Source organism: Bombina bombina, chromosome 9, assembly GCF_027579735.1.
Source record: "Bombina bombina isolate aBomBom1 chromosome 9, aBomBom1.pri, whole genome shotgun sequence".
NCBI classification, from domain to species: Eukaryota; Metazoa; Chordata; class Amphibia; order Anura; family Bombinatoridae; genus Bombina; species Bombina bombina.
Window position 1 is genome coordinate 28334293 of NC_069507.1, and position 20962 is coordinate 28355254.

General features: G+C 40.9%; 1 protein-coding gene and 1 non-coding gene across 2 annotated transcripts in view; both read left to right on the forward strand.

Moving 5' to 3' along the window:
* USP54 (ubiquitin specific peptidase 54) overlaps positions 1 to 20962 on the forward strand; it is a 224399-nt gene that overhangs the window by 48745 nt on the left and 154692 nt on the right. The gene's annotated exons all lie outside the window — the stretch shown is intronic.
* Positions 822 to 934, forward strand: LOC128640626 (U5 spliceosomal RNA). Its single transcript, XR_008399363.1, has one exon. It is a non-coding gene; the product is annotated as a U5 spliceosomal RNA (small nuclear RNA).

The window sequence follows — 20962 nt, forward strand, 5'->3', positions numbered from 1 at the left end:
CCGGAAGGCGGCTTGTTTCCTCCAGAGGTTATGGCATAGTTCCGCATGGCCATATCTATTGGCGTTGGTACATTTACATCTTCCTGAGAGGGAGGTGTTGATGAGTTACTGTCTGTGTTCTGTTATCCAGGGCTTGTCAGGCGTGGGATCATCTGGGTCAGATCAGCCATCTGGGGAAGCGGTTTTCTCTAAAGTTTCAGGGGCCCAACACTCAGGGTCGGGGTCGTCAGTTGCCCTGGTGGAGGTAAATCTTGCTTTTCGTTTATAGACTGGCGCGCCTTCGTGTCCTACTGTGGCATGTTTTGGTGGTGCTAGAGTATCCCAATCCTAATGGGTTAAGGGATCCTCTGTCTTCTGTTACAGACGGAAAGCTGGGTTAGACGTGGGGGGATGAAGTTAATCTCCTTGTCAATTCCAATTTACTTTCTTTTTGGGGTATCTTATTCCAGTCCTGAGCTTCGGGAGAATGGGGTCTCTGATTGGCTGGTCCTGTTAGTGTGCCCATTCTTCTTGGGCATTCACCTTTCTGGAAACATTTATTCTCTGGATTTTGATACTAGCGATTTTGTGGTCGCTTGGGGACTTCCTTGGAAGTTGCATGTTAAGGTGTTAGTACATTGTTATGTCTATAGTTCCTTTTGTCGATTCCTATTGGGGTCTTGATTTTTCTGTGGCCTGGGACAGTTCTGGGTGTCCTATGTAGCAGACTGGTCCTGGTCGGGTGCTATTTTCTGTTCCCTAAGGTCTATATCATCCACATGGTGCCGGTATAACTGGCTGTCCTGGTTGGGTGGTTGAATCACTCAGATGAGGAGTTCGTTATACTCTGGTTTCTCTTCAGATCAAAAAAATCTTTCGCCTTTACTACGATTTCCGTGGAGAGGAACATCCATGAGTTTTCAAGAATTTTTTTTGTTGAGGCTCTGCCCCTTGCCGGGCTAAAACATGGTAGAGGAGGCCTTTCGTTCTTAGACATCAGGCTGGTTCTTGTTTCTTCTTTTGGGTGGGGCATCAGAGGGATTGTACTCAGTCCTCATTATCCTGTTCCAGAAGCGGATCCTGCTAAAGATTACTCTGGATGGTTCCGGAGGTCCTTTGACCTCTGAGCTAGGGTTCTCCATTCCCAATGGGACTGGAGGTTTAGATGACTCCTTGGACATCTGGGGTACCAGGTTGGGGCGATTTTTATCTCCTCTATGGTATTCTTATTGGATGTATTTTTGGGCCTTGATGACGGCAACTCTTCCTTAAGGGGTCGAGATGTCTTAGGCTTCTTTTTTCCCCTTCTTGGGGCGGGTTGGGAGGTCATCTGTTCAGGAAATTCGGGCATTTACGGATTTTTTCTTCCTCTTACTGTTTCTCGTCTGCTCCCATGTTTTTGGGGCTCTGGAGAATGCGTTTTTTTCCCAAAAGTAATGAATGCAGCTGTGGACTCTCCCCGTTTTAAAGGGACAGTCTAGGCCAAAATAAACTTTCATGATTCAGATAGGGCAATGTAATTTTAAACAATTTTCCAATTTACTTTTATCACCAATTTTGCTTTGTTCTCTTGGTATTCTTAATTGAAAGGTTAACCTAGGAGGTTCATATGCTAATTTCTTAGACCTTAAAGGCCACCTCTTTTCAGAATGCATTTTAACAGTTTTTCACCACTAGAGGGTGTTAGTTCATGTGTTTCATAGAGATAGCCCTGTGCTCGTGCACGTGAAGTTATCTGGGAGCAGGCACTGATTGGCTAAACTGCAAGTCTGTCAAAAGAACTGAAATAAAGGGGCAGTTTGCAGAGGCTTAGATACAAGGTAATCACAGAGGTTAAAAGTGTATTAACATAACTGTGTTGGTTATGCAAAACTGGGGAATGGGTAATAAAGGGATTATCTATCTTTTAAAACAATACAAATTCTGGTGTAGACTGTCCCTTTAAGAAACTTAAATTATGCTTACCTGATAATTTTCTTTTCTTCTGACGGGGAGAGTCCACAGCTCCCCGCTCACGTTTTTATATGGGGCGGCCGTTTATATTTTTTTTTTATCTTCTGGCACCTTTTTCACCCTGATATTTCTCCTACTGTTCCTTGTTCCCTTGGCTGAATGACTGGGTGATGAGGAAAGTGGGGGAGGTATTTAAGTCTTTGGCTTGAGTGTCTCTGCCTCCTCCTGGTGGCCAGGTTCTGAATTCCCAAAAGTAATGAATGTAGCTGTGGACTCTCCCCGTCAGAAGAAAAGAAAATGATCAGGTAAGCATAATTTAAGTTTTTCATGTATGACAATGGGCATTATGCTGTTGTGAAAGGTATGCATTACAGATGACATATTCATTTAAAATGTTAATACAACTCTTTGTGTCCCTTTAAAAAAATCCTATTAAAAAGGTCCACAAGCATCCCTGTAAATAACCTTCCAGATGTCCTTATGTAAAGGTCCAAGTAGGGTAATTACTCGCAAAAAAAGACATCAAATTTTAAGGGATGTAGAAATTAAAGAAGCTAAATTTCATCAAAAATATGAAGTAACACAGCAAGTCTAATAATTGAAATAAATTGGATTTTTTTTATTGTGTGCATCAGAATCAAGGCTTTACTTCTATATTTTAATGATCAATTATCCAAATATCTTCAGACTACCTTGCTAGCATTAAATGACAGGTGGCTGTTGTGATAGGTTGGCTATCCAGGACACAGTTCAACACTTACTCCTAAGCTCTAGATGGTAAGCTCTTCAGAGTAAGTTATCTACTCCTTTGTTAATAGGTATAGTATTATGTCTTATGCTTTATACCTATAGTATTGTGTCTTATGCTTTATACCTATAGTATTGTGTCTTATGCTTTATACCTATAGTATTATGTCTTATGCTTTATACCTATAGTATTGTGTCTTATGCTTTATACCTATAGTATTGTGTCTTATGCTTTATACCTATAGTATTGTGTCTTATGCTTTATACCTATAGTATTGTGTCTTATGCTTTATACCTATAGTATTGTGTCTTATGCTTTATACCTATAGTATTGTGTCTTATGCTTTATGCCTATAGTATTGTGTCTTATGCTTTATGCCTATAGTATTGTGTCTTATGCTTTATGCCTATAGTATTGTGTCTTATGCTTTATGCCTATAGTATTGTGTCTTATGCTTTATGCCTATAGTACTGTGTCTTATGCTTTATGCCTATAGTATTATGTCTTATGCTTTTGAGAGCTCTGCAGTTATGCATGCTCAGACAATGGAACGGGGACCATTCGGATCTGTCTCAGAAAATAGATCTAGATCAGTCGACAAGAGACTCTCTCCTGTGGTGGCTTTCTGAGGAGCATCTGTCTCAGAGCACAGCTTTCGGAGACCTTCCTAGGTGATTGTAACCACGGACGCCAGCCTGCTGGGCTGGGGAGCGGTCTGGGACTCATTAAAGGCGCAGGGACTATGGATTTGGGAGGAGTCTGCTCTCCCCATAAATATCTTGCAGTTGAGAGCGATTTACAATGCTCTGATGGCTTGGCCTCAGTTTTCCTTAGCCGGGTTTCTCAGGTTCCAGTTGGACAATATCACCTCAGTGGCTTACATCAACCACCAAGGAGGAACTCTGAGTTCCTTAGCCATGAAGGAACTGGCTTGGATTGTTCAGTGGGCGGAAGCTCACAATTGCTGTCCCTTTGCCATCCACATTCCAGTGGTAGACAACTGGGAAGCGGACTTCTGAGCAGACAGACATTTCATCTCGGGGAGTGGGCACTCCATTCGAAGGTGTTCTCCAGGTTAACTCTCAAATGGGGGATGCCAGAGTTGAATCTGATGTCGTTTCGGCAGAATGCCAAGCTTCCAAGGTACGGTTCAAGGTCAAGAGATCAGCAGGCCGCCCTGATTGATGCTTTGGCGGTGCCTTGGGATTTCATTCTGGCATCTGTTTCCTCTGTTTGCTCTCCTTCCACGAGTCATTGCTCGTATCAAACAGGAGAGGGCATCAGTAATTCTAATAGATCCTGCGTGGCCTCACAGGATCTGGTATGCAGACCTAGTGAAGATGTCATCTCTTCCACCTTGGAGGCTGCCTCTGAGGAAGGACCTTCTAACTCAGGGTCCATTCCTTCATCCAAATCTCGTTTCTCTGAAGCTGACTGCTTGGATATTGAATGCTTAGTTCTGTCTAAGCGTGGTTTTTCCGAGTCAGTCATTGAGACCATGATTAAGGCTCGCAAGCCTGTTACTAAATTGATTTACCATAAGGTATGGCATAAATACCTTTACTGGTGCGAATCCAAGGGCTACTCTTGGAGTAGGGTCAGGATTCCTAGGATTTTGTCTTTTCTCGAGGAAGGTCTGGAGAAAGGATTGTCAGACAGTTCTTTGAAGGGTCAGATTTCTGCATTATCTATTTTATTGCATAAGCGTCTTGCGGATATGTCAGATGTTCAATCCTTTTGTCACACCCTGGTCAGAATCGGGCTTTAAGTCTGTTGCTCCTCCTTGGTGCCTTAATCTTGTTCTTAAAGTTTTGCAGCAGGCTCCGTTTGAGCCATTGCATTCCATAGATATTAAGTTGTCATCTTGGAAAGTTTTTTGTTTCTTATTGCTATTTCTTCTGCTCGGAGATTCTCGTAACTCTCGGCTTTGCAGTGTGATTCACCTTACCTTATTTTTCATGCCTATAAGGCAGTTACATGTGTGTATGATTAACAGAATATAGGGATTGAGATAGCAATCGGCTGATTTTGTTAAATCAAAGCAGTATGCAGGCAGGTCGTCGCCCTTGAGCGCATAAAATGTCTGGATTTTGATGTATGTTTGCTTTTTCTCAGTAACCCCATATACTAGGGCCACATTTCTTCTATCCCTCCCCCCTGCCCACATGGCCTATTTGTTTTTATTATTTGTAAGACATCTAACTGGGGTTATATGAGTTAAGGTATGGTTGTGACTTTACCCATCCATGTTATCCCCTATTTAGAGTCTTTTTATCTGTCTGTTAGCATATTTGTTCAATAAATTTTTATTTTTTTCTCAATTAAGATTTATTTAGTGTAAGTCTACACTTGGCTTAAATGTCACAAAAATCCCCTAATTTTTCCCCTAATCCTTTACTATTAATTACAGTGATTTAATTCACACTTACGAATTTTGGTTGTTAGAGGTATAGAGCACAGGTGGCAATGGCGGGCTACCTATCCTCTACAATAGACTTTGATAAATAGAAACAGGAAGCTGAAAGAGTATTCACCCTTAATGTGGGTAATGTCTGTCCACAAGCCACAAATATTGAAGAAGCGTTTAAGAGCATTGCTAAAATAATGAAGAAACAAGTCAAATCATTTTGGGAGGTTTTTAGCCTAGAAAATTATGTCAAAAATAAATTAATCCCAAGGAGACTGCGCATACAAATAGCACCCTCTTTCCACATTTCCAATGAAAACTTTGTATTAAGATGGCAAGAAATTCTCACGCAATGTTCATTAAATCTAATGAAACTCACATTTAGAATATGAAAAGAAACAGTATGAATAATTAACATAGTTAATAGATGCTAAAATTCAAACAAATTTACCACACACAAAGATTTTGAAACCCTTGATCAAAAACTTAAAGGGACACTGAACCCAAATTGTTTCTTTCGTGATTCAGATAGAGCATGCAATTTTAAGCAACTTTCTAATTTACTCCTATTATCAATTTGTCTTCGTTCTCTTGCTATCTTTATTTGCGAAAGAAGGCATTTAAGCTTTTTTTTTCTCTTACTTGGTGTATCCAGTCCATGGATTCATCCTTACTTGTGGGATATTCTCATTCCCTACAGGAGGTGGCAAAGAGAGCACACAGCAGAGCTGTCCATATAGCTCCCCCTCAGGCTCCGCCCCCCCAGTCATTCTCTTTGCCGTTCTAACAAGTAGCATCTCCACGGGAGGGTAAAGTGAATGTGGTGTTAGATTTGTAGTTTTTATTTCTTCAATCAAGAGTTTGTTATTTTAAAATAGTGCCGGTTTGTACTATTTTCTCTGTGGCAGAAAGTGATGAAGATTTCTGCTGAGAGGAAAACGATTTTAGCATGTTGTAACTAAAATCCATTGCTGTTCCCACACAGGACTGTTGAGTACCGGAGAACTTCAGTTGGGGGGAACAGTTTGCAGGCTTAACTGCTATAAGGTATGCTCAGTCACTTTTTTTCTAGTCAAGACTTAGTAATGCTAGAAGACTGACAAGAATCCCCATGTGGGGAAGGTAAGCCATGTTCTGAGCCTTAGTATAGAAGGATGGCTTAGTTAAAAGGGCTTACAACGCTGGTGGACACTGTTAAGGGGAAATCGATTATTTTATTACAATAATCTGATAATTGTACAAGTGTGTATTACATTTGGAATACTTTTTTGGGGTTTTATTCCGCATGGCATATCTTTAGACACCTATTTTGGCTTGGGAAGGCCCCACAACTCCGGAGTGAAGAGGGAGGGGGCCTAAATTTCGCGCCTCAGTTGTGCAGTTCATTTGGCAGACAGCTTCATGCAGCTTCACGTGTAGAGTCCAGAGATTGCTGGAGGACTTCAGAGAGGCTTATTTTTGTTCAAAACTAATCCCCAAGGAAGGTAGGGCCACAGCAGAGGCTGTGGCATGGTGCTGTAGTTTGTTAAACCGGTGGCCTGCTTTAATTTGCTCCGGTTTGGGCAGTAAGGGGTTAATTGTCTTGAAATTTACTGTGCAATCATTTCAAAGCATTAGGATCATTGTCACGACCGATGCCAGTCTGTTAGGCTGGGGTGCGGTCTGGGACTCCCTGAAAGCTCAGGGCCTATGGTCTCGGGAAGAATCTCTTCTCCCGATAAACATTTTGGAACTGAGAGCGATATTCAACACGCTCCAGGCATGGCCTCAACTAGCGGAGGCCAAATTCATCAGATTTCAGTCGGACAACATCACAACTGTAGCGTACATCAATCATCAGGGAGGAACAAAGAGTTCCCTAACGATGAAGGAAGTAACCAAGATCATCAAATGGGCGGAGGATCACTCCTGCCATCTCTCAGCAATTCACATCCCAGGAGAAAACAACTGGGAGGCGGATTTTCTGAGTCGTCAGACTTTTCACCCGGGGGAGTGGGAACTCCACCCGGAGGTTTTTGCTCAGCTGACCCAGCTATGGGGCATTCCGGAATTGGATCTGATGGCGTCCCGTCAGAACACCAAACTTCCTCTTTACGGATCCAGGTCCAGGGACCCCAAGGCGGCATTGATAGATGCTCTAGTAGCGCCTTGGTCCTTCAGTCTAGTTTATGTCTTTCCACCGTTTCCCCTTCTCCCTCGGCTGGTAGCCAGAATCAAACAGGAGAAGGCTTCGGTAATTTTGATAGCGCCTGCGTGGCCACGCAGGACTTGGTATGCAGACCTAGTGGACATGTCATCTGTTCCACCATGGAAGCTGCCATTGAGGCAGGATCTTCTAATACAGGGTCCATTCAAGCATCCAAATCTAGTTTCTCTGCAACTAACTGCTTGGAGATTGAACGCTTAATTCTAGCTAAGCGTGGGTTCTCTGAATCAGTTATTGATACTCTGATCCAGGCCAGAAAGCCTGTCACCAGGAAAATTTACCATAAGATATGGAGGAAATATCTTTGTTGGTGTGAATCCAAGGGTTACTCGTGGAGTAAAGTTAGGATTCCCAGGATATTGTCTTTTCTCCAAGAAGGATTGGAGAAAGGATTGTCAGCTAGTTCCTTAAAGGGACAGATATCTGCTCTGTCTATCCTGTTACACTATCGGCTGGCAGCAGTACCAGACGTTCAGGCGTTTGCACAGGCTTTAGTTAGAATCAAGCCTGTCTATAAACCTGTGGCTCCTCCATGGAATCTTAATTTAGTTCTTTTAGTTCTTCAAGGGGTTCCGTTTGAACCTTTACATTCCATAGATATTAAGTTATTATCTTGGAAGGTTTTGTTTTTGGTAGCTATCTCTTCTGCTCGGAGAGTTTCAGAATTGTCTGCTTTGCAGTGTAATTCACCCTATCTGGTGTTCCATGCAGATAAGGTTGTTTTGCGTACTAAACCTGGTTTTCTTCCGAAAGTTGTTTCTAATAAGAATATTAACCAGGAAATCATTGTTCCTTCTCTGTGTCCTAATCCAGTTTCTAAGAAGGAACGACTATTACACAATCTTGATGTGGTTCGGGCTTTAAAATTCTATTTAAAAGCAACTAAAGATTTCAGACAAACATCATCCTTGTTTGTTGTCTATTCTGGTAAGAGGAGAGGTCAGAAAGTGACTGCTACCTCTCTTTCCTTCTGGCTGAAAAGCATCATCCGATTGGCTTGTGAGACTGCTGGACAGCAGCCTCCTGAACGAATTACAGCTCATTCCACCAGAGCTGTGGCTTCCACATGGGCCTTCAAGAATGAGGCTTCTGTTGAACAGATTTGTAAGGGAGCGACTTGGTCTTCACTGCATACGTTTGCCAAATTTTACAAATTCAATACTTTTGCTTCTTTGGAGGTTATTTTTGGGAGAAAGGTTTTGCAAGCAGTGGTGCCTTCCGTTTAGGTTACCTGACTTGTTCCCTCCCTTCATCCGTGTCCTAAAGCTTTGGTATTGGTATCCCACAAGTAAGGATGAATCCGTGGACTGGATACACCAAGTAAGAGAAAACAGAATTTATGCTTACCTGGTAAATTACTTTCTCTTACAGTGTATCCAGTCCACGGCCCGCCCTGGCAATTAAGTCAGGTTCAAATTTATCTTTGTAAAACTACAGTCACCACTGCACCCTATGGTTTCTCCTTTTTCTCCTAACCGTTGGTCGAATGACTGGGGGGGCGGAGCCTGAGGGGGAGCTATATGGACAGCTCTGCTGTGTGTTCTCTTTGCCACTTCCTGTAGGGAATGAGAATATCCCACAAGTAAGGATGAATCCGTGGACTGGATACACCGTAAGAGAAAGTAACTTATCAGGTAAGCATAAATTCTGTTTTTTGGTTCAGCACTCTGGACAGCACTTTTTTTACTGGTGGATGAATTTATCCACCAATCAGCAAGAACAACACAGGTTGTTCACCAAAAATGGGCCAACATCTAAACTTACATTTTTGCATTTCAAATAAAGATACCAAGAGAATGAAGAAAATTTGATAATAGGAGTAAATTAGAAAGTTGCTTAAAATGTCATGCTCTATCTCAATCACAAAAGAAAAAATTTGGGTTCAGTGTCCCTTTAAGTTTCACATTGACAAATGAATAGAAGAACTAAGTGAGGCTAAAAATAGAAAATTGCACAGAGACTGATCTGACCATCAAAAAGGAAATATATACAAACTAAACTATATAAACGTAGAAACCCCAGAAATACACAGGACCCTAGGGGCAAAAACAATACCTCAGACAACTCCTCCACAGATTCTGAACTTTTCAGATGAGGAACACATTCAAACACCATCAGTAAATACAATTACTGCATCCACAGAACCCTCTTTTACAAGGAATTTTTAGAGAGAGACCTATTCCCCCCCCCCCCAGAAGAACTATAAGAACCAGGCAACAAAACAAATCCAAACCACCAAACAAACAGAAATAAAAGATGGTGATTTACAGATTATCAATCTAGCCGAAAATAATCTAAGAAAGGAACACTACACCCTTTTATCTAAAGGACTTTCCTTTATACCCACTCCACATTATGACACATTCAATTGGATTAAAGATACACATCTGTTTGCCAGGAAACTGGTGTTACATAAATTCCACAAGGCCTCTAATGATAACTGTTTAAGTGATATGGGTATTGAAGAAGATAATGAAATGGTAAATCTAATGTTAACACTACTTAATGAAAATGAAAATCTAGAAGATACTACTAAAGGTAGTGTTGTGAAACCCAAGAGTAACTTCATGCCTTCAATCTCTAAATATGCAGTTATTGACAAATTAGTTTCTTTAGTAACTACTGAGCTCAATGGATTAAACAATAAGAGCAAAATCAAAAAGAACCTAAGCTTTAAAGAAAGAAAAGCTCTGGTAGACCTTCAAAATAATGCAGATATAACAATCAAAAATGCTGATAAGGGCGGCAACATGGTCATCATGAGCAATACACAATATTTAAAAATGTGTTTAGACATCTTAGATAACACAGAAAACTATTGAGTTATCAAATAGGAACCTACAGAGTTATTTACAAAGGAGCTCAAGTCAATTTTGGATAGAGGCTATAGAGAAAGATTAAGTTTGAAAGCAGAGTACCAATTTATGTGCAATTTGACATCTAGAGTAGCAACGTTTTACAGTCTTCCTAATATTCACAAACGCCAAAAAGAGCCACCAGGCAGACCTATCGTCTCTGGCAATGGATGCCTTACAGAGAACGTTAATGTATTTATTGATACAAAATTAAGAGATTTTGTTTACACTCTAACATCATACGTCCAAGACACTAAAGAAGTTTTAAAATGTCTAGCTGACATCATAGTAAAGGAGAATACCTTACTAGCAAGCATTGACGTAGAGAGTTTATATTCCAATATCTCACACTCTTTTTAGGTAGGGAAGCTGTACAATTTTATCAGAAATCAATCCGAGAGGTAATGCAGAAGATAATCTTATTGATTTGTTAGACTTTGTGCTTAGACACAATTATTTTCTGTTTAATAATCGAATATACTTGCAAAAAAGGGGACGGCAATGAGCACATGCTTTGCGCCAACATATGCAAATCTCTTTTTGGGTTAGATTGAAAGTATTATTATTATCGGTTATTTGTAGAGCGCCAACAGATTCTGCAGCGCTAGTTCAAAGTATAAGTATTCTCAATCAAGATACAAATCCATTCATGCGATACATGGATTTGTACATTTGTTATATTGATGACGTGTGAATCCTGTGGACGGGCACAAAGAATGACTTTTCTAACTTTATGCTATGGCTAAATGATAATCCCCATGGGATGCGGTATACTTCTACGATAGATGAAATAAGTATTTATTTTCTTGATTTGGAAATAAGGAATGAGAAAGATGGGTCTTTGAGTACTAAATTGTACAGAAAAGACACATCCACAAATAGTCTTCTACTATGAGATAGCTACCACCCAAAAAGTCAAAAGATGCGTATAGCCCGTAGGTATTGTCCAAATGGGATACCCAACTGCAGTACAGAAGCTGATTTTGAATATGAGGCAAATGTACTGAGACGAAGATTTAAAGAACGGGGCTACCCAGGTAGATGTTTGAAGAAAGCATACCAAAGAGCAAAGTCTCTAGAGAGATCTACACTACTGTTGGATAAGCCAATTACATTAAAGCCTGATCAACCACAAACTATTAGAATAATAGGAACCTTTGATGACAAGAACAATATAATTTGTAATATCTTCAAAAGACTCTGGCATGTGCTTCAAGAGGATGAAGAACTTAAGGAAGTCATCACTGACAAACCAATAATAACACATAGAAGATCCAAAAACTTGAAAGATATTCTAACAGTCATTTTTCACAAGTACAACCAAGAACATGGTTAAAAGAAACAAAAGGTTTCTTTAAATGTGGACGTTGTCAGGCATGTAAAAATATGGCCCCTACTAAAGTCTTCACACATCCAAAAACAACTAAGAAATATGAAATTCCAGACTTTTTGAACTGCAGGTCACGGAGAGTGATTTATGTTGCCATGTGCAAGTGTCCCTTAATCTATGTAGGGGAAACCTCTTGTGAACTACGCACTAGAGTTTTGGAACACGAAGGTGACATTAAATGGAATCATAATGTACCTGTGGCCCAACATATGAATACAATACATCGAGGACACAAATATGACATTTAATTTTTTGCCATAGAGCAACTGAAATTAAAGGGGAGAAGGGGTAACATCACAAAAATGCTTCTACTAAAGGAATGCAGATGGATTCATGAAATGCAATCTGCTGCACCTAATGGTTTAAATGAAGCCATCTCCTATAAAAGCTTTTCTTCTTAAAAGGGAGTCCACAGCTGCATTCATTACTTTTGGGAATTCAGAACCTGGCCACCAGGAGGAGGCAAAGACACCCCAGCCAAAGGCTTAAATACCTCCCCCACTTCCCTCATCCCACAGTCATTCTTTGCCTTTCATCACATGAGGTTGGCAGAGAAGTGTCAGAAGTTTGTGATAATCTCTCATGGAGGGTAGTACTCTTCGTAATGGGACTGGAGTTTTAAGTAATTCTGTCAGCCTCTCAGTGAGAGCATGGATGAAAGTTAAGAGTCCGGAGATGCAGGGAGAGTTTTCCTGCGAACCCATCCCGACTCATATTAACAGCTCCTTGGTAATCAGCGTTAACGAGTTTCGCTGCCTACCTTTCTTCACTCAAGTCCATGTCAGAAGCAAGGCTACTATCTGTCACACTTGAAGGGCCGTGTTCCTGTTCCATGGCTTAGATTCCGGTAAGATTGTTTCATTTTATTTCAATATGAGATGTATTGTTAAAGAAACAAGGTAGGGTCCCAGTGGGACTCCTTTTATCTTAAATAAGAAATAATGGTTTAATATCTCCTGAGAGGGGTTATTGAACAGGGATGACTTTAATCATGTTTGTTATGTGGTTCTATCTGCAATGTGTAGCTATACTTATGTTCCGTAAAAGCCAAGAACCTAAAGGCCTTCTTTTAGGACGCAATCTCTCAAGATTGCGCCCCCTTTTTGTGACTGGCACGGTGCACCTCATGACTGGTGCGGTTACGTTGTTTTTTTCACTTCTGTATGCTGTGTGCGACCGAGAGAGTCTTGCTCGAGGGTTGTCTGGTTCACAGGAGGTGGTGAGTGCCCCAGCCATTGGGGGATGTCAAAGTGTGCCAGTTAGTTTTGTTTTTTTGTAATCCCAGGATTATGGAGGATTCTGATATGCGCAACATGGATGCCTCCGATACGGAGGATGTGATGAATATGAAATGGCCCGGGTAATTAATGCCCATCAGTTATGTCCCGGGTGCTGTTCTAGAGTACTCTCTTTTCTTGAGTCTGGGAGCTTAGTGTGCGTTGAGCCATCCGCCTCAGAGGTTTCCATGAACCGTGAGGTGCATACCAAAGACCCTTTCCCAGCTACGCACGCAGGTGTCCCTATGGCCTTCACTCCTTTTCCGGAGAGTGGCTTGTTTCTGCCGGAGGTTACGGCACGGTTCCGCATAGCCATTTCTATGGCGCTGTCTCAATTATATCTCCCAAGTGAAGTACTTCTCCGATACTGTCCGTGCTCCGTTAACCTAGGTCCATTGAGCGTGGGATCGCCCGATTCAGTTAGGCCTTCTGGGGAAACTTTGGCCCCTGAGGCTTCAGGGGCCCCAATTTCTGAGCCAAAGTCTCCAGGAGATTCGGCGAGGGATGATTTTGCTTTCCGTTATAGGCTGGCTCGCCTTAGGGTTCTTTTAAGACCTGTTTTTGCAATGTTAGAGGATCCCAGTCCTAGTGGGCAGAGGGATCCGAGGCCTTAGAAGTTGGAGGGCAAAATGGATATGACGTTAGGGGATGAAGCCAATCTCCTTATCGCCTTCATTTTATTTTTTATTTATGTTTTTCGGTTCCATTTCTGAGCTTGGGTGAATGGGGCCTCTACTCGGCTGGTCCTGTTGTCGTTCTCATTCACCTTGGGCGTTCACCCTATGGCTGCTGCCTTTCATCTTATTTTTTATCCAGATGGATGTGTTTAATTTGTTTTTCCTTAAGCTCAGGTCTATTAGATTTCGTTTTTATGATTGTTCTTCTCTGGAACCGATATGTGGGACTCGTGGTCGCGTGGGCACTCCCTCGGGAGTTGCGCACTTGTTGAATATTAGAATTTGAATTTCTAGTTCATTTATCGATCCTTCAGGACAAATTTTCTTGGAACTGGAAAAGTTCCAGATTGCTCTTCTACCAGGCTAGTACCTTCGTGGTGCTGAGGATGATTCTAGGCCTATTCTATGGAAGGAATGTGTATTTCGAAGTAGTTCTATTCTATGGACTCCATGCTCGGATCCTACTGTTGTATGAGGCTTGTGGTTTATATGCAACTTCTCCGAACGGAGGGTTCTGCTTTCCACTCTAAGGGTGGTTGGTTCGGGCTACTCGCCTGGGCTATGATTCTGCTTTCTGCAGACGACTCTAGGTTCTTTAGGTCCCCGAGACTTAGAACCGTTATTTCCATTAAATTGAAGTTGGGAGATGTGTGTGACCTGTTTGGTCTGATATGCCGGGTGATTAACATTTGGTTTTCACTTGAGGCTCTTCTGGACGCTGACTCGTTAGCCTAGTGCACTCTATCTTGCGATGGCGGAGCGTCATCCTTCCCCACTTTTAGGGGGATCGTCTGGTCGGGTGTGTGGGCATGTTTTTCTCTGTTCCGAGTCATGTTACTCTGGGAGGTGGTGTGAAGGGGTTCCCTGCCTTCTGCGGGAGTTGCAGCTCCAACATTTGCCTGCTCAAGGTAGTTTCCTTGAATAATAGCTTTTTCAAGCTCTTTGACTGTCGTCTAATCCAGCTAATACCCTTGGTTAGACTACGGTCTTTGCCATTTTGGGTGTGTTGCGTCCTCGATGTTACGCTAGCCTTGGGGCTTGTCAGTAGTGGTGTCAAGTTTGGGTATGGAGGGCCGCCCTTCAAGGGCCAGACAGTTGATCTTTTTTCTGAGAATACTCTGTTTGGAGTTTTGTGGGCCGTGCCTTGCGTTACTTGTCTAAGATGGCGAGCAGGGCTTTGGGTTATCATTTTCCTTCGGGTATTGATGTTACCCTTCCCGTGTGTGTATCACGTGTTGCCGTTTGCCTACGAGTTTTCTTGCGATCCATTGCACTGGATGCTAATTCTCAGACTGTTCAGGAGTCCTTTGTGACTCTTGAGCTTAAGGCTATCTAGATCGCCAAGTCTATGGAATTTAGAGGTGCGCTCCTCCTTGATGGAGGCAGTTTAGGGTTCTCTCTGAGATTGGATCTTTTCATTGTCCATTGTCGAGAACCCTGGCCTTAGTCCACGTCTTTCCATGGATGGGTGTGGACAGTTCGGTTCGCACTTGAAGTTGTGGTCCCGTGAGCCCCCTACATAGGGGCTGGGGCTCTGTGAGCGATGCCTTTGTGACTGTGGCTCAGGCTTTAGGCCTTTCTGACGGGCCCCTACCTGTCTTCTGGTTCATTTATGATGTTCCTGTAGACTCCAGGCGCTTTTCAACTGGTTGGCGATGTGGCCAAGTGGTCTCACCTCTATGGTAGTTTTTTTTCCCATTGTTCATTCCCTTCTCTTCCAGAGTAGGGTTTGGGTTCTCCGGGTTCTGAATTACCTTAGTATCGTGGAGTCCTGGGGGTCCTTGGTCCTGCCCTGCAGAGTTTTTTTCCCTTCCTGTGTTTCAGCTTCCTGGGAGGCGAGCTGTGATGTAGTGTCTGGTTCCTCTGTTCCTGCAGCAGGAGACTGAGGGTTTTGCTCCCGTGGGGGCTTCTACAACTTGTATCCATTATACACTTCCCTTGGGAAGTGTGCCTTTTCTTTTTGCCCATGACTGTGTGTAGGGGGTCTCGTACCCGAGCACAATCTTGCTCCTGACTCACGGTAGCATGCCGTTTGTAGCAGCAGTCTAACAGGGGATTTTGTTCCTTGTTGATCCTTTTTCTTTCCTGTAGTCTGGGACTCTTGTCTTCGGTCTTTTGACTAGCCTTTGGGCTGGCACTTTTATCCCGGGGGGGAAGGTTAGGGATCGGTTATTCTACGCAGTGTTGACCGTTTCTGCTGTTGGCCCTTCCTTGAGGGAGGACTTTGGATGCCCTCCTTCTCTCTACCAGCGTCTGGTGCTGGAACTGGGCCCTTCTTGGAGCCACTTTTTGGTGGGCTGTACACCTTTGGTGGTTTACAGTTGGAATCATCCACAGCGATTTGTTTAGTGATGGTATATCCAGTTACAGCTGCTTGCTTTGGTCTGGATGCTAACTATCTTGACGCGTCTTTAGGAGGCTGCTCTGTTCTATCTGCTGGGATATTTATCCTGTTCCTGCTGTCTCTGTCTATCTAGCCTCCAGATCTAGATTTGTTATGGAGCATCAGAGGACTCATGAATTTCCTAGAGTACCTTAGGGTATGGTATGGGATTGAGGGACATGAGGGGTTCCTCGAGTCCTTTTGAGAACATGTTCCCTGTGTATGGATCCTTCTTTTTGGGTCCTTGTGTTCTAGGGAGTTTGTCTCCCTGGGTGTTGCGCATAACCTGGTGACCTATAAAAGATATATTAACAATATTCTTATTGTCTGGAAGGGAAGTGAGGGAACACTACTAGAATTCTTCAAAGCCATGAATAGTAATAATAAAGGACTAAAATTCACCCACGATATTAGCATGAAAAAAGTAGCATTCCTTGATCTAAATATAGAAATCAATTCCAATTGCTTTAAGATAAAGAAATTTTTCGGAAGTTAAAGGAATAGAGACACTCTGTTACAATATAGAAATAAGAACAAGATAAGAGAACCCGGTGAAATTGAAGAAGCAGAGTTGACAGTCCCATTTATAACCAACTATAATTAATGGTGAATATAAAAAAATTGAAAAAAAATCATAAATAAACATTGGCATGTGGCGAGGGGAGATCCCGTTATTGGAGATAAATTAACAATGAAACCAAAATTTATATATAAAAAAATCTAATAACCTGAAGAGCATTTTGGCTCCCAGTGAATACAAGAAGAGAGAATCCAATGTTATTCAAAAAGATCTCCTGGGAAATCAAATTAATGCTTTCTACCCTTGTCATTGCTGCAAATCCTGCCATTACAGTTCTAAAATGAAAGAGTTCCATTCTAGCCAAAGGAAAGATTCACTATAAAAGACACAATAAGATGTACTGATAAGGGGATAATATATCTAATCGAATGCAGCTGTAATAAGCAATATTTGGGAGAAACCACCAGAACCCTCAGAGAAGGGATCAGGGAACACCTTTGGCTTATCGAAAAAGAGAAAAAAGACACCCATCTATATAGACACTTTAGAGAAGTCCACAGCAACAATCTTAAGGAATTCAAATTTTGGGGTATAGTCAAAGTTTGGTCTGATTGGCGGGGAGGAACTTCGAGAACAAACTTTTGAAAAAGGATGCAAAAATGATATATAAAATGAAAACCTTACATCCTTTGGGACTTAATTCTGAACTGGATGTCACCCAATTTATGTATGAATAAGATAAGGGCGCTATATATATATATATATATATATATATATATATATATATATATATATATATATATATATATATATATATATATATATATACATATACATACACGTGTGTATGTATGTAATACCCACTGAGTATTAATCTATAGGGAGACAATATTAACTAGAGAATACTACTATTTCTTCCTCCCGACCAGCTGTTTTAGATGGAGGACTTTATTAAATATCTGTCCATCTTCCTCCAAGGGAATAATTTATTAATAATTTATTTACCCTATAACGTCTCATTTTTCAACAATACACTCAAATCAATATCTTGCAAACTCTAAAAGATGAGATACCAGAAGTTTTATTATTGCTGTAAGATTAATACACGATGCTGGATACAGATACCTTAGTAGTTGGATATTAATTAGTATTGTTTGTCTAGTAAATTGTTCTCATAACCTTTCCTAATTCCACCTAAATGACAATCCACCTTTAATATTAAAGAGGATTCACTAGAGGCTAATTACCTAATTGCATACAGCTTATCAGAAACAAGCAAGGTCTATAAAAATGCTGATACTGCACCCCACACACATCTTGAAAAAGCCCCCAGGGATGAAACGCGTTGATTGTGTGCTGATTGAGATTGTTGTACTAGCGCTAACCAGGATCTCATAACATAGGATCTCATATGACATTGCACATATTGTGTATCTACTCATTTGTCAAACTGACTTTTTTGGCTGCACATTCTCAGCCCCAGAGGAACAGTAAACTCCCACGAATTGGAGTGGTCATAACTCTTTAACCACGAAGTTTGAGTTTCAGCTGACCAAGACATTCTTACAGCGCTGACAGCGGATATTCACAAACGCCAACAGCTGTTACTAACAGCCGCTTACACTCAGTGACATCAGACGCCACCAACACGTGCAAGATCACGAAAAGAAACCGTATTGATCTGCACCATCAGACTCTGACACTGCCAGAACAATCAGAAAATATTTGCTCCAGTATCTAAAACAGAAGAACGGAAGGATTAGCTCTACAAAGCCGAAGAAAGAACAGATATTCTCTGTTAATTTCCTGAGAGACAATCCATTCTGCACTGCTCCACTATTAACGTCCTCTCTTACAAATGGAGATTGAGTGGCGTACAGTTACATTTTAGCTAACACTTTGGCTATCTAATAGAGCTATAACCGCATTTACGTCTATTAGACGATTGGATCTCCTAGGAATCTCTCTTTGTCACAGAGATTTTCAAACCCACTTGGTTTTATATTTATAGTTTTATATTTTTTTAGAGACTAACACATAGTTTTTAATCCAGTGCTATTTTAACGCAAATACTGGAATCTCTTCTAATTGTATTTTGTCCTCCAATTCTGGATTTGTACCTGTATTAGTAAGCCAATCTGTTTTACCGTCTTTACTCTTGTGGAATTAATTATTGTTGAATTAATTTTATATTTGAATCTTTTATTGAATTAATTATTGTTGAATTAATTATTTTTTATTTTTTTCTGGACATCCAGTGTGAGTGGCCTAACGAGCACTCTTTTTATATACCATTGCACATATAATTTCATCCACTTACTATTTCCTAGCTAATAAGAAATGGTGATATATTATTAGCTAGGAATTTTGGAATTATTCCACTTAGGTCTATATTGCAGTTTCGTTATTGTTGTATTAATGTCCTTATTATTGATGTACTATTGTTCTGATTTTTAATTTATGTAAGATATGACCTTATAGAGTTGATATTAAAGAATTTGTATATCTGTAATCTGCTTTTATCGAACTAGTCTGTTATACATATCCTAACTATTAATTTTATTCCATATCCGGCATCTACTAGAAACCAAGATCGTGTATTCATAATACAAATAATACCATTATTTTTTATTGATTGAGAGACATATATCCTGTATCCCATACTGTTTAAGTTAAACTTACATATCCTATCACCAATACCAGCATTTTATAAAAAATGTAATTGATCCTTTGAGTTAAACATTGTTTGTCATCCTTACAATAGACGTGACTGCGAATGATCCACAGAGCTTGGCTACTATTTCCTATATCCCTAGCCTTGAGCGCTGGTACCTAGTATTTTCTTTTTTGTAGATTAGACATGTTGCCTTTGTAAAGACAGCCATGGGTTTCTAGGTGTTGAGTGGGAAAAGTTTCCTTTGGATTTTCCTGGTCTCGGGTTCCCTTTTTGGGGGGCAGTTGCGGTTCTCATCTTTAGCCGGGTACCTTCTTGGGTGTTGTGTCCCTTGGGGCAGACGCTTCAGAGTTTGTTTAGACCTGATGGACTCTAGGTCTGAGTGGTCTCTAGTTCGGCTTTGTCGGTGGTGTAACTCATGTGCAGTTACCTGGGCTCTGGTTTTTCTCCGCGTCGTTTGTACCTAATTTGTTTTGGGTGTTGAGTAATTCAGGCTGTGGTGCCTTTCGAAGGGGCCGCCTTTTGTAACCACCCGTTATTTGCATTCATTGTCTTCTAGCTTGGGTATTGTTTTCTCACAAGTAATGAATGCAGCTGTGGACTCTTCCCTTTTAAGAAGAAAAACATAAATTATGATTACCTGATAATTTCATTTTCTTCTGAAGGGAAGAGTCCACAGCTCCCGCACGTGTTTTTATCTCTATGAGGCGGCTGTAAATCTTTTGTTCTTCTGGCACCTTTTTTCACCCTGATATTTCTGCTACTGTTCCTTGTTCCCTTGGCAGAATGACTGGGGGGATGAGGGAAGTGGGGGAGGTATTTAAGCCTTTGGCTGGGGTGTCTTTGCCTCCTTCTGGTGACCAGGTTCTGAATTTACAAAGGTAATGAATGCAGCTGTGGACTCTTCCCTTCAGAAGAAAATTAAATTATCAGGTAAGCATAATTTTATGTTTTTCTTCTTAAAAGGGAAGAGTCCACAGCTGCATTCATTACTTTTGAGAAAACAATACCCAAGCTAGAGGACAATGAATGAACGGGTGGTTACAAAAGGCAGGCACCACAGCCTGAATTACTCAACACCCAAAACAATTTAGGTACAAACGACGCAGAGAAAAACCCGAGCCCAGGTAACTGCACAATGAGTTACACCACCGACAAAGCCGAACTAGAGACCACTCAGACCTAGTTATGAATCCATCTGATATAATCATTATAAGGGACATAATTGCAATACAGATACGGCATAAACCCCTTCTTTATCACATGGTACAGGCTGAACCTGTGACTTTCTTGGAATTTGGTATAACATTAGACTTGTGCAACAAACTATGATACTATGTGCTATAATATCTTAATATAGGAAGTAACACTTTGGAATTTGATACATAGATGTTTCTGTGACTTAAACATATGGGGATGTAATGACACATGGTTATTAATTATGAAAAGATTATAGGAATATGCATTAATTTCATCTTGGATTAAATAATAGACTCTAGTATAGATATATAAGCTTTGTACTAAATTAACGACACAAAGATCGTGTAGTTCAATGGAGGGTTAATGTCTTAATATTTAGCCATCATATGTATATATGTATATCTGTATTTGCTTGACTAGCATTATATCCTCTCTTGGTTATCTTACCAAACCGTAGGCAGCTGTGATCACACTATCCTTTTAATAGCGTAATACCCAACATATTAACATTTAATATATTTGACTTATTTATTGATATTTCATCATGCATGCTAATAAACATTTCAATTACTACCTAGATGTAGTTCTATTTGGGCACAATACATCACCCCCCTTGTATAATATCATGAGATGCATTCTTATTGAAGTAATGACATCCACTATGTGGCAAACACTTACGCAATCGTCGTACCG